Source organism: Aptenodytes forsteri, unplaced genomic scaffold (genome assembly GCF_000699145.1).
Source record: "Aptenodytes forsteri isolate BGI_AS27 unplaced genomic scaffold, ASM69914v1 Scaffold206, whole genome shotgun sequence".
Lineage (NCBI taxonomy): Eukaryota > Metazoa > Chordata > Aves > Sphenisciformes > Spheniscidae > Aptenodytes > Aptenodytes forsteri.
This window is the reverse complement of record NW_008794544.1, coordinates 797,521-810,179: the sequence shown is the minus strand read 5'-3', so window position 1 is coordinate 810,179 and position 12,659 is coordinate 797,521.

Genomic DNA, 12,659 nt, shown 5'->3' with positions numbered 1-12,659 from the left:
GATGGCATCCCATCCCTCTGGCATGTCGACCACACCACTCTGTCATCTGTCATCTGCAAACTTTCTGAGGGTGCACTCGATCCCACTGTCTATGTCAAGATATTAAACAGTACCGGTCCCAATACGGACCCCTGCAGGATGCCACTCGTCATCAATCTCCATCTGGACATTGAGCCATTGACCACTACCCTCTGTCGGGTGGTGTTTCGGTTTCCCAGAAGTGTAAGTTGGGTCTGAAGAAAGAGAATGGGGAAGAGCAGAATGACTGAGGATATGGGGTCCCAAAACATTTTCTCCGTGGCAAGGCTGTTGTAAGCAGTTCCCTCTTCTCCCTCTCAGTCTTAGCCCCACCATCCCCTCAGCAGTGTCACCACAGGTCTGGGTGGACCAGGCGGCCAGACGGACCAGGGAAATGTTTTAGCTGTTTAAATACAGCTAAACCGCTTTTAATACTGAGAAGTTCTTTTTCTGTTCTCCAAATCAATATTCTTTAATAGTATCCAGAACAGAGAACTTTGAATATAAAACACTGAGATAACACCAGTAATTACAACATGCAGTTTCATAGCTGTAATATTTTTGTACTCTCGGTTACTTTAATGATTGCTGTAATAATTTGTATTTGGCTTATAAGGACCGATTTATATCAACGCGTTTATATCAACACATTTATATCAACACGTTTCTTACTCTGTTCAATTGGTATGTTCAATTTAAGTCCAAACCACAATCTTAACTTACAACAACATAGAGCTCTGTAGGTGGAAATGAGTTTTATTTTTGTAGCAGTAATTGCTCCTGACCAGTAATGGTAGCTTGACTTCGCCCACACAACAAGATCCAGTGAATATACTGAGCCCTGGCACATTATCTCTGATTTCCTACAACCAGCAAAGTACAAATCTGAGAAACATTTTACTATGTCGTGCATGTTATCCAGAACAGATCTATGATGGAAATCTCTCATTTATTGCACTGTCCCAGTTACTCTGCATAATGCCCGCCTCACACAAAAAGCAGTTTTTTTCCTGTGCCAGATTTGTGGATATACACAAATATATTGTGGAGTGTGAGCGAGCAAGGGGAAAGGAAAACCTTTTCACTCCCACCTTCCATCTTAAACTGCCAAAGAACTGCAGTATTTTTCTCACTTGGGGGGCCTAAAGCAAACATCAGCATAACTTCCATTTCGCTCATGGCCTTCACCACAACTTCCCATCCCTCTTTGTAAGTATGGAAAATGAGGGCTGGGCCCTGCCTGCTCCTTCCCATGGCCAGCAGCAGGGCTGGCTCAGCCCAGTGCCCGCAGTCCGGTCACTCCCCTGCTGCAAGGGGAGGGAAGGGGTGAGGGCGCAGGGCTGGGGCCAGGGAGAGGGGTGGCACAACTGATGGTGACAGCAGGCTGGGACCAGGGAGAGGGGTGGCACAACCGCTGGTTACAGCGGGGCAGGCATGCGTGGGTGTGCACTGACTGCAGAGGCAGCCTCAGACACGTTGGCAGGTAGGATGGTGTGAGCTGATGTGGCAGAAATGGTCTCACTAGGAAAAGGTTATTTTTAATTCTGATCATTTCCCTGGTCCGTCTGGCCGCCTGGTCCACCCAGACCTGTGGTGACACTGCTGAGGGGATGGTGGGGCTAAGACTGAGAGGGAGAAGAGGGAGCTTATAACAAAAGGTTATTTTTAATTCTGATCATTTCCCTGGTCCGTCTGGCCGCCTGGTCCACCCAGACCTGTGGTGACACTGCTGAGGGGATGGTGGGGCTAAGACTGAGAGGGAGAAGAGGGAACTGCTTATAACAGCCTCGCCATGGAGAAAATGTTTTGGGACCCCATATCCTCAGTCATTCTGCTCTTCCCCATTCTCTTTCTTCAGACCCAACTTACACTTCTGGGAAACCAAAAGCAATCCCTCACAGACAGAAAAAGAGAGAGCTGTTGCAGAGAGAATAGTTTCTCGAAAACATGCTCTGGAAACTATCTTAGCAGCTAAAGAGGGGCAGCAGCAAGTTCCAGATTAATGAAAAATGCATGCAAGTTTATCACTGGGACAACCCGGCAATAACGGAGCAGAATCCCATGCAAATACCTGCTCCTGCTCTTCCTTAAGTTGGTAACAAAACTTACACTACCAGTTGCCTCCATCCAGTGTACCTCCAATAGAAATTTTAAAACTTCCAGTTTTACACTAGTTCAACATTTTTTGTGCATTTGGAGCAGTCTTCAAAGTAAAATTGCCTGCTTCCAGCAGAAAGCAGTGACTGACTGGACCCACCACCACCTGAGACAGGCTGCACCTTGCAAAGCCAAGCTAGCGAAGCGGCTGGGTTGCAGACCTGAAAGACTCACCTGCAAAAAATGTCAGGTATATTACTGAAATTATAAAAGATTGCTGGTTAGTAGAGTCCTCCAGGATGCACATCTGATTGTCAGACGAGGAACTTGAAGCAGGACTGCATGAAAAAAATTTGCTGTCCTCAGTATCAGGCTTGCCTCTCATATAGTGAAGAGCAGGATGAGGTGCTTGGGCAGTATTTTGTCTCTAGTGAACAGACACCTATGACTAAGGCTGGCTGCCCGCTGAGTTCACTGCTTCAAAAACCTTCATGTTTTCAGCCAGATGGCAATGAATGATTTTCCAAAGTAGTCTCTATCCTATATTCCTCCTTACTTAGCAAGTACTTAGCAAGTCTCATCTCTTTGCAGTAAGGAGTGGGATTATTTTGGATCATTGCATCCCCTGTTGCAGAAGGTGATCCCATGTCACCCCATGTCACTTCACTCTTCACTCCAAACTCCCTTACCAATTCCTGTCATGAAACAGGGCTGCAGGCACGTGCTGTCCTAGAGATAGGAACTGAGGCAGGCGGTTCAAAAACTGCTGACAAAATCTTCTGCCCCAGCTATTTCCCTGTTCTAAAACCAGAACTTCTCCCTCGGACAAAAGACGCAAATCACCATTTGTGGGAAAGCCGAATTCTTGATGTTCATTTTGGGCTCCCCCTGTGGGGGTCAGGAGTGCACTCACAGCCAGGGCAGTCTTCCCCTGGGTCCCTGAGCGGTATGAGCCTCGTACCTGAGCGTACAAGTGCCTGTGCTCAGCCCTCTACCTGGTGGGACCTCCTCGCTTGCCCCACACATGTCTCAATACAGACGTGTCTGGTGATCCCTGGGCTGTGCCTGAGCCCGTCACCATCACTGGCCATGCCCTGGTCTCCTTGCTGGGCACAGGGGGACAGCATCCCATCAGTGCAACACTGCCCGGCTGGCTGGGCTGTCACCCCCAGCTTGCTGCTCCCAGGCAGTGCCGTTGCCTCTCTTTCTCTGCAGGACCGCTGTGGACACTGCCCTTCGGAAAGGCCAGTGTTGCTATCAGTTTCAGAGGGTTTCAATAGATGCAACCCTGCTACTAGAGCTCTTCACATCCTTCCCAGCCAGAACTGGCATCAGTTACCAACTGTGGTGGTTGCTCATTTCAGATCCGAACTAGTACCAGAAAATGAATGATAAAAGCCTTGCTCTCACAGGCATCAAGCAGAGCTAGAAAGCATATGTGCAGCTTGTTCCAGAGACTCCTCCACAATTACAGCAAATGGTTTTATTCTGTCTTTAAGGATTTTCTTCATCCAAGGCACTGTACAAGCCATGACAAATGAGTCACTCCTTAACAAACAATTTGTATCAATTAATGATACTTCATACTGACAAGCCTCAGGGCTTTGCCGGTTATGTGATGTTTTTTAATTATGCCTTCAGACATATTTGGTCTTTTCTGATGGGGAAAGATGACCACTGGGACGGGGTTTTTTCCCATTTGCTTTCCTTGTAGCGATTCCACCCAATGCTGGCATGAGCCCAACTGCCAGCAGAGTCTCCTTCCAGCTACCATGTAGGATCTTCCTTGGTCCCTGCAGCCAAATTAGCCAAGAAGCCTGCAAGAGTGCCTACTGCTGACGGTAACCAGCTGTCATGTCCAAACTGGTGCTACCGTAATGCAGGGCAGGAGTGTCAGATTTGGGGGGATCATATTCTGGTGTTCCTACTCCTGTGGTGCACATCGCAATCAGTGTAGTTTGTCTGTTATTTCTTAGCCCTCCGACATGGCCAACTAATGCACTCCAGCTATGCGGTCTTCTCACTGCCGTCCCTTTCCACCACTGACAATAATATGGGGCAGTAAATTGAAATTTTTCTTCTCAATTATGCAAATGTGGATGCAAATGAAGGGTATGAAACTTGGGAGAAGATCCTTAGAGGACAGCAGCAGCTGGGGCAGGCTGTGACATGGAGACCATTCAGGAGAGAGCATGGAGACAGCTGATGCAGGCTGCATCTGGGTACTCTCTGTGCTCCCCAGGTCTCAGGGGACAAGGATGCATGTAAGCACAGACTGCTGCTTCTTCATTGTAGGACAAAAGGACTGCAGTGGAAATATGGATTGCCAAGCCCTGTTCTCTGCCCTCACAAGGTGAGAACATCATGCTGTTCTTCTTTTGAACTTAATAAGCACTGCCTAAAAATCTCTTCCTTTATGCCATCCTTGCTCTGCTTGAATAGCTGTTCCAGAGAGGACTGGTTTAGAGAAGAGGAACATCTTTTAATTCCCAGCCTAACTGTATTTATATCTATCGTGCAAACATTGGCTTGTGCCAGCATTGTCCTTTCTCTGAAGTGTTCCTGCTCCACCTCCATTGTACAATTAAAGGCAACAATGGTCCCCCTCCTCTTATCCTCCCTCATTATTAGGATGACCAAGTTAAGGGTGGCCAGCCTTCTCTCATAAAATAGACTGCCTGTTCCCCTGCCCTCTCCTGCCTGTTTCACCTACTCTCATGATGAGCGACCAGTCCAGTAGTCAGGGCTTTTCATAAGGCCCCATCCCTGCAAACACTTCCTGCAACCTCATTTGCTTTTTATATGATTGCCTCCCATGATGGTTCATAGTCATTCTTCGGTCAGTTGGCAATCACATGCCTTCCTCTCTGGCTGGCAACAATAAGATCCTTGTTGTCACATGGTTTTTGTTATTCTCAAAAATATAGTCTTTCATTTTATTGAAATTCATCCTGTCTCTACTACTGCACTACTGAAGTTCATCTGCTAATTCCAATATCCAAGCCTCCTCTCTTTTCACGGTATCACCCAGCTTCATGGCATTAACAAATCTCATCAACACTGCTCTTATTTATTGTGCTAAAATCACTAATGGAGATATTAAAGAAGATGGGTCTTAAGATTGAGGAATTTCCACTATTAACATCTCCCTGCTTTCATGTTTTGCAGCCACCCCTGACCCGTTTACTCTACAGACCTGAGATGGCAAGTATTGACTGAAGAGCTTGTGCACACAGAGCAGTATCTTCATGGAGCTGTGCAAAGAAGGCAGCACCAGCCTAGGCAGACTGCATTTGAGATCTGGCAGGCGGTGACTTTCTTACAAGCCAGCATCAAGTCAGTCTGATGCCAGCCAGTGCATGATTGATATAGTGGTGGTGGAAGTTTGTGAGGTGATTACCAATGTGTTGTGGCTGCAAAATGGTTGATTTTCCTATTGCTCCTGCAGTGACAGCCAGCTTGAGGAGAGGACAGTCCCAAAGTGCCACTGAAGGCATTCATAAATGTTCCTTTCCGCACACAGCGGTTGTGCTACAGAGACTCTGTGGATACATCAGTGTGAAAGAGTAGCACCATTGAGGATGGCTTATTTGACCAGGAGGGTGAATTTGGCTGCTCCTGTGCTAGCAGATTCGAGTGTGACCAGCATGCCTCCAAGTATATATTGTAGTAAACTGTTGGACCGATCCGTGGCCTGCGCCTGGCCCATCGCAGTGAGCACGCTTCCTGAGTAATGCCTGGGCACGGCCAGAGCGGTGTAGGTGGTTTGCGTGTAGCAGCCCTGCTTTGGAGGATGAGACAATTTATTAGCATAGATATAAGCCGTTCAATGCCAGTTGGCCTCAGCACCTGGGAGCGTTCCTAGGCATGTATAATTTATTATTATAGACACAGCCTTTGTGAATACCACTGTGGGATACCTCGGCAGTGTGCATGGTGCTATGCGGCCTGGAACTATTTGAATATGAAAGCATCTTTTCACCTTTAAAAATATGAGTACGTGCTGTTATTTCAGGAGAGTTCAGTGTACCCTCTACTAGCCTGGCTGATGAGGCCATCCCCTGCTATGAGAGCACCTGGCAGGAGATGGCTCAGTTGTGCACTGAGCTGCTGCTTAACGGACGCACAACCAGCATTAGGCAAACTGAAAGCAAAATGGCATGGTCTGTAACCCAGCCGAGGTGCCAGGAAGCCCAGTGTTCTTCAAAGTAGTGGGGTAGGAGGTAAATGGCACAACATTTACAAGGATGATGCAAAGAGCTTTCGCCGGCATGGGCTTAGGACACCATCAGTTCGCAGGCCTGGCAGAGGCAACTAAAAAGCTCATCTGTCATCATTGGGAGCAGTCCAGAAGAGGTAGGCATTGCAAGGGCTTTGCGTGCCTGCAGCTTTGTGTGGCAAGCGGCGGTGCACAGGGAAATAGGGTGAGGAAATGTGATGCTGTGTTACTTTGTCACATCCGTGCCAACTGGCAACTGCTTTATGTAATTTTGAAATCTATTAAAAGTTTGGCTCAGCCTGCCTGTTTCTTGTGTTTTCTTAAGTACTTATCTGCCAATGCAGTGTGGAACTAAGGTCTTTATTAAAGCAGGTAAAAGATGTTTAAAAAGAATAAATACAGCTTTGTTAAGAACTAAGTAAGCAAAGTTTGCAAATGGCAGCAAAATGCCTGCCATGCTACCTGTGGAGAGGTTCTCAATCCCATGCGGTGTCACCTCCCCAGTGATGGGGTTACATATTATCAGTATTTCTGCTCTTCTCCCCACTGTTGCGGTGGGCAGAAGAGGCCCAAGCCCCTGCTGGTGCCAATGACCTGACTGACCCCTTGCCCACCACAGCATTTTCCAGGGGGTTTCTCAGGTCTGGAGTGCAGTGATACAGAACTGGTGCTGAAGCTGGAGAGATCTGCTGCAGAGTCCCCTCTGCTCATGCTTCCTCACCCTCCAGCTACACTTGTGGCACTCCGATACCACCTTACCCGCCCTGCCCATCAGCAATCTGTCCCCGTCTCCTCTAGCTCCTTGCTCATGGAGGTGGCTGAGCTCAGACTCAACCTGTATGTCCGTGCAGTTTCTTTCCCTTCCTCCTGTCCCCTGGTGGATGAAGTTCCCTCCCCCAAAGCCCTCAATGGCTGCTGTAGTCTAGAAAGAGTGCAAGTCCTGATATACACCAATGAGGGAATCAGTATTTTTTTTGTCCTAGGAAAGTAATAAAAGAAAATACCTTTTCTTATTCTTTCCTATAGCAAGGTCACAGCTAGATACCTCTGACAGTTCACTAAACCTTTATTTCTTCTTTCAATGTGTGTCTACCAGAAGCGTTTGCCTCCTAGGTTATTAGCTTGCAGAAACAATAGCAATGGCTTAAGATTTCAGTTATTTTTATAAAAATCAAGAAAATATTTTTTAGCTTGGCAGAAGGCCTGGGCAAACTTCAAACATGACCTTTTTTACCAGTTATGGTCTTCATATCATAGTCCATCCATGTTAATTTATTGCAGATGCTAAATTGGAAAAGGCAGTATTTTCTCAGCTCTCACGTAAAAGTGTTTCTCTGCTAAAAAGCCTTTTGTCACTTGGTGGTGGAGCAGCAAATCAATGAATGAAGAAGGACTGCAAGTTACAAGAGGGAGTAAGAATTGCAGTGACATCAGGCTTCATCAACCAAGAATCAAAAAATGTAAGCAAACACAAACAGAATGCTGAACTATGATACAGAAGCCTGTTCACAAAAGATCTGTCTTTCTGTTTCACCCCCCATGCTCAGGGAGCACATGGAGGGGCCAGGTACCTCTCCAGTGACTTTTCCAGTCAACACAGCCAACAGAGTTCATAACAGAGACTGCCCAGGACACTGCCTGAATGCTAGCATTAGTGTCCAAAACTCAGTATGTGCTATGCGTAGATAAATAGAATACAAATATACAGTCACTTCTGTTGTCTGCCATTTTAAATACTTAAAAAGCAGTATTCAATTAAAGCCTAGTAGAAAAAATCCCTAGCTGCAGGCTTAGATATCAGCTCTCTTTCATCTGAGATCGCACGTGCTAATGATGGCAGAGGAACACATTTCTTCTTCCCTTGACTGAGACAGAAGCCATCTCATAGCAAATAGTAGCTACCAAAATTATTCCAATCACTGGTCATGATGCATGCATGAGGAGCATCAGCCTAGCATCAGCCGTGACTCCAGTGCTGATGATGTTCTTTCCTTCTCTGGTTTGTTCTTCAGTTTTACCCAAACGGCCCTGCAGATACTTGTTTGCATGCTCGCTTCCAGGATCTGCCCTGGGGCTGGGGTCCAATCCTCCTTACTGTGCTTTTAGAGCTTTCTCCAAGACTGCTACTGGTCTCATCCTCCTTTAAAAAAGCATTTGGTAGGCTATAATGGCCATCAAATATGGCTGTAGGGCCCACGCTGGGTGAAGCCCTTGTCAAACTTGGATTAGGGGAATTATCACTGATGTCTTAGCTTGCAGCCAAGGTCCAAAACACCAATCTGGAATAAAGTTTATGTTTATGGACAGTTGGTGTACTGCAGTGTGGGTAAAAGCCAAAAAAAAAGCTTGTGTTAACACTACAAATAACCCAACCTGGACAGGGAAACTTCAGTCAAAACTCTTCCACAAGGTTTTAGGTCTATTTTCCCACATAGCATCCCTCTATCTTGCAGCCCTTCTGGGCCTACCACACCAGTGCAGTAAGGTCCGGGGCTCTGAGGAAGGCTTGTGTTGTGGGGAGTGAAGGACATCTGCAGAGCTCCTTACATCATGCACATGCACAAATGCCCGTTGTCCAACAGGCTGTTTCTGCCGCAGGGAAAGGGGAACAAGGTGCCTGCTTAGACTTCCGTACAAATATCATGAAATCATTGAGCACAGGAAAACGGACCTCTTTCTCAACAGGACATGGGGAGCAGTGACAGGAGAGAATCCTAGTTTTAAGGATACTGTTAGGAGCTTATTGTTGGATACATGAGTATCAAGCTGATCATGCTCCGTGCAGCATGTTTTGTCTTTACGTGGCTAGGAGACCAAGGTCAGCCTTGTATTGCCATAGTAACATCACTGGCTTTTAAGAGCTTTCGTTAAAGTAGGGGGAACTTAACTGCTAGTATGGATGAAATGGGTCTGATTCTCCTCTCCCTACCTAAACTTATTTAAGAAGCTATTCTTCGGGGAAAAAACAGGATTGCGCTAGTTGGTGTGAAAGCTTAAGAATCAGACCTGTAGGGCTTGGCACCATGGGGAGTTGGCTGTGGTAATACAGTGGTACAATCAGTAATGTTGCAAGCTGGTATATGAGCACAGACCACACTGGCATTTCAAGCATGAGGACAGATGAACAAGCTTCATATCAGGATTTCTCAATTTGCCTAGGAGAACTTCAACATTGCCATTTCGACCAGGATGTATCACTGCAATGCCGTAAGTATGTCAGCATAGCTCTGTGTGTGGCTTAGCATTCTAGAGCAAGACTGGCTTTGCTTCTATGCAATGAGTATGTTTCCCTGATCAATTTACACTTAAGTGTGGAAAATCAAGAAAAGTGGTAATACTAGTCTTTTTCTGGCTGGCTGTAGCTAATGCCTTCTCTGCTTTTCACTTATGGCCTGGAGGAATGGTTTTACTACCATTGAACCATAAGGGGAAGAGAGGAAAAGTAAAGAACAGCTGGGTTTAATGAGCTGGAACAGATGTCGGTATTAAAGCAGTGTGTACACTTGTCATTCAAAGAGTACCTACATGTATAAAAATGACAAGCAATTTAAATCAAGACTTCGGCTACAGAGGTTATAACAGGCATAATACTCTGAAAAAGGTTCAAAACCTTGTGTCTTAAATTATTTTATTTGCCACAAACAAGTCCAAAGCAACTTAATTTATGGGGGTGTGAAGTATCAATCTGTATTTTAATATGTGATGAACTTTTCATTCTGGACTATGTCATGGTCTCCTTTTACAGTTGTCTGTTCTCCTCTCGCATTTTATGTCAGGCTATATGGGTGTTTCCAAGGCAAATTTCTAGAATGCCAGTTAAGCAATCATTTATTCTTTTGAAGACTACTCCAGAGGTGATGCATCAATAGTTTTGAGTCTTTGTGCAGTGCTTGTGTGTAGCTGGAAAGGAAAAAGCTTAAATCCATTGAAGAGACATATGATAGTTTTATAATTCCAGTGAGAGCATTAAAAATAAATCATATGTTAAGAGGATCTCCATACTTCAACACCAGTGCAATCTTTAGTGACAGGATCTGGTACTGGGAATATGGAATTTTCTCTGTGGGATTAAAGATGTCAATTTATATTTATGCAGATAAATTTAACTGCTTAATTTTAGACTGAGATTAACTGTTTTTCATGCTGGTAGCTTGACAGTTTCCAGTATTTAAGCAAGACTGGGATGAAATCATGATGGAAAAACTTTTAATCGGTAATTTATTCCTTAAATCAATGCTAACTGTTAGTCCTAGGGCTAGAAATTTAATAAAAACATAATGATTATTAAAGATGGCTTAGAGGAAATTAAATGCCCCAAAAAGGTGTTGCTTTTGCAATAATGACATTATCTGTGTTTAAAATTCAAAACAGCTTTTCCTAATTACCCATGAAAAATTACTATTTCTCTTTTATGGATTCAAGTCCATAAAAGTCTTCCCCTACCTTCAGACAGCCACCTGGAGACACGCGGACAGCAAGCATAACTAGCAACTGCCCCCAGGTCGACGAAATCACGCGTCTCTGGAGGGGATTCAGCCTGCGAGAATTTGGATGGTCCACTTTGTCAAGGGGCTGGTGCTTGGCAGGCGTTTGTAAGGTGCCTCCTGCCAAGAGCTCTTTCCAGCAGACGGTAACAGCTGTGTTATGACCGACTTCGGAAAAGTACAGAAGGAGCCCTTATGAAGGGCCCATTGTGTGATCCCAATGGCTTTTTCTTGCGAGTGGGCTTTTGTTGTACCAGGGCATAATTTACTCAGGCCGTCGGGGAGGACACGCGTCGAGGGATCTGCCTCGGTACAGCAGAATATTGGTCTGGGTCCTGCGTTATGGAAGTCCCAGTGACTCGAATGGAATCTGACCTTTGTGACCTTGTGAAATACATTCCTTAAAGTAACAGAGGTCTCTTCTTACTGCTGATGTTGAAAATAGTTGTGGTACTGGATATTTTTAATTACTCTAAGAGTGGCCATTCAGACACTGTAAGGCTACTTAAGGAAAAGCAGAAGAGTGCCTCGACTCTCTGTGGTAGTCTTTTTATTAATGGGTGGACCTCTATACAACAGATGACTATGGAAATTACTTATCTCACTCCATATGTATATTATAAATGATCAGTTTATGCTAAAATCATACAAAAATGTGTTTTGATTAGGTGTATCAATAAAACATGTTTCATTGTTTTTCTTTTATAACAATAGTCTTATTTTACTCATATTATGCTGTCAAATCATTCTTTGAGGCTGCTCTGGAGTAACCAGGAGCGTAATTAGCAGGCCTGTAATGGCTCAGCAAGCTGTATTTCCAAATCCTGGTTGACATCCAGTACTCAAAAATCCAAATTTCATTCAAAGAATTTTTTCCTGACTGCACCTCTAGCACATGTCAGAGCTGTAACATGTGCCAGCTTTTGCACAGTTTAAAAAATGCCCGTAAAAGGAGCTGACTGCAACTTTTCACCTTTATTCAGAAACAAATTACTGCACACTAAATCACAGTTGATTAAAGCAGATAAGGAAGGGAAAGGTTCTGCAGGCACAGAGATTTGTGGTATCTCATGTTAACATCAACATAGGGAGTGTCTGGCCTGTGGTCAGATCCTGAATTTTTGGGGCAGTTCTGGTGCTTACATACAAAAGCCAAAATGCAGTTCTTGTTAGGTGACATTTTTAACTCACTTTCATTTAGAAACGAGGTTCTGGTGCTCCTGTTGTCTTCATGTGGGGTCTGTCTGCTTGTAATCCCCCATCTTTTCATTTTGAATACAGTGTCCAGTTGGAAGCACACTTGACAGATAATTATTTAAATCCATATGAGTTTCATGGAGATAAGCAGCTGGATGGAAGGTACAAACTGTTCTTAGCTTTACCATGGGAATGACTTGAACATGAAGAGTGTAACTGTATTGCTAATTTAGAAAATCCACACAAAGGAGAGGCATTACATCTGCCTCAAGTGCAGAAAACACTTGGATAGGTATTTTTATATCTTCTTAAACATGAGGGAATCCTCTGGAAATTAATACCATTAGTCCTGCTGCTCAAAGAACTACTTGCTTAGATATGCCTAATACAAAAAATTCACCAGTCCAACCTGTCAGCAACTAAGACAAATTCTTCGTATTGCTTGTGCTGATGACTGTAAAATACCAGGCCTCTAAAACCAAGACCTTCAAGTGTCAATGCGAGAGCTGATTTTCACCGCTCAGCCCGACAACAATCTTGTCACATCTCACAGAAGGACACAGCTTTTCTTCAGCAGTAAGCCTCTTGCTAAAAACCTCAAATCAAAGTCCAAAATGCATTAGGTAACTAGAGGGAAAAGATAG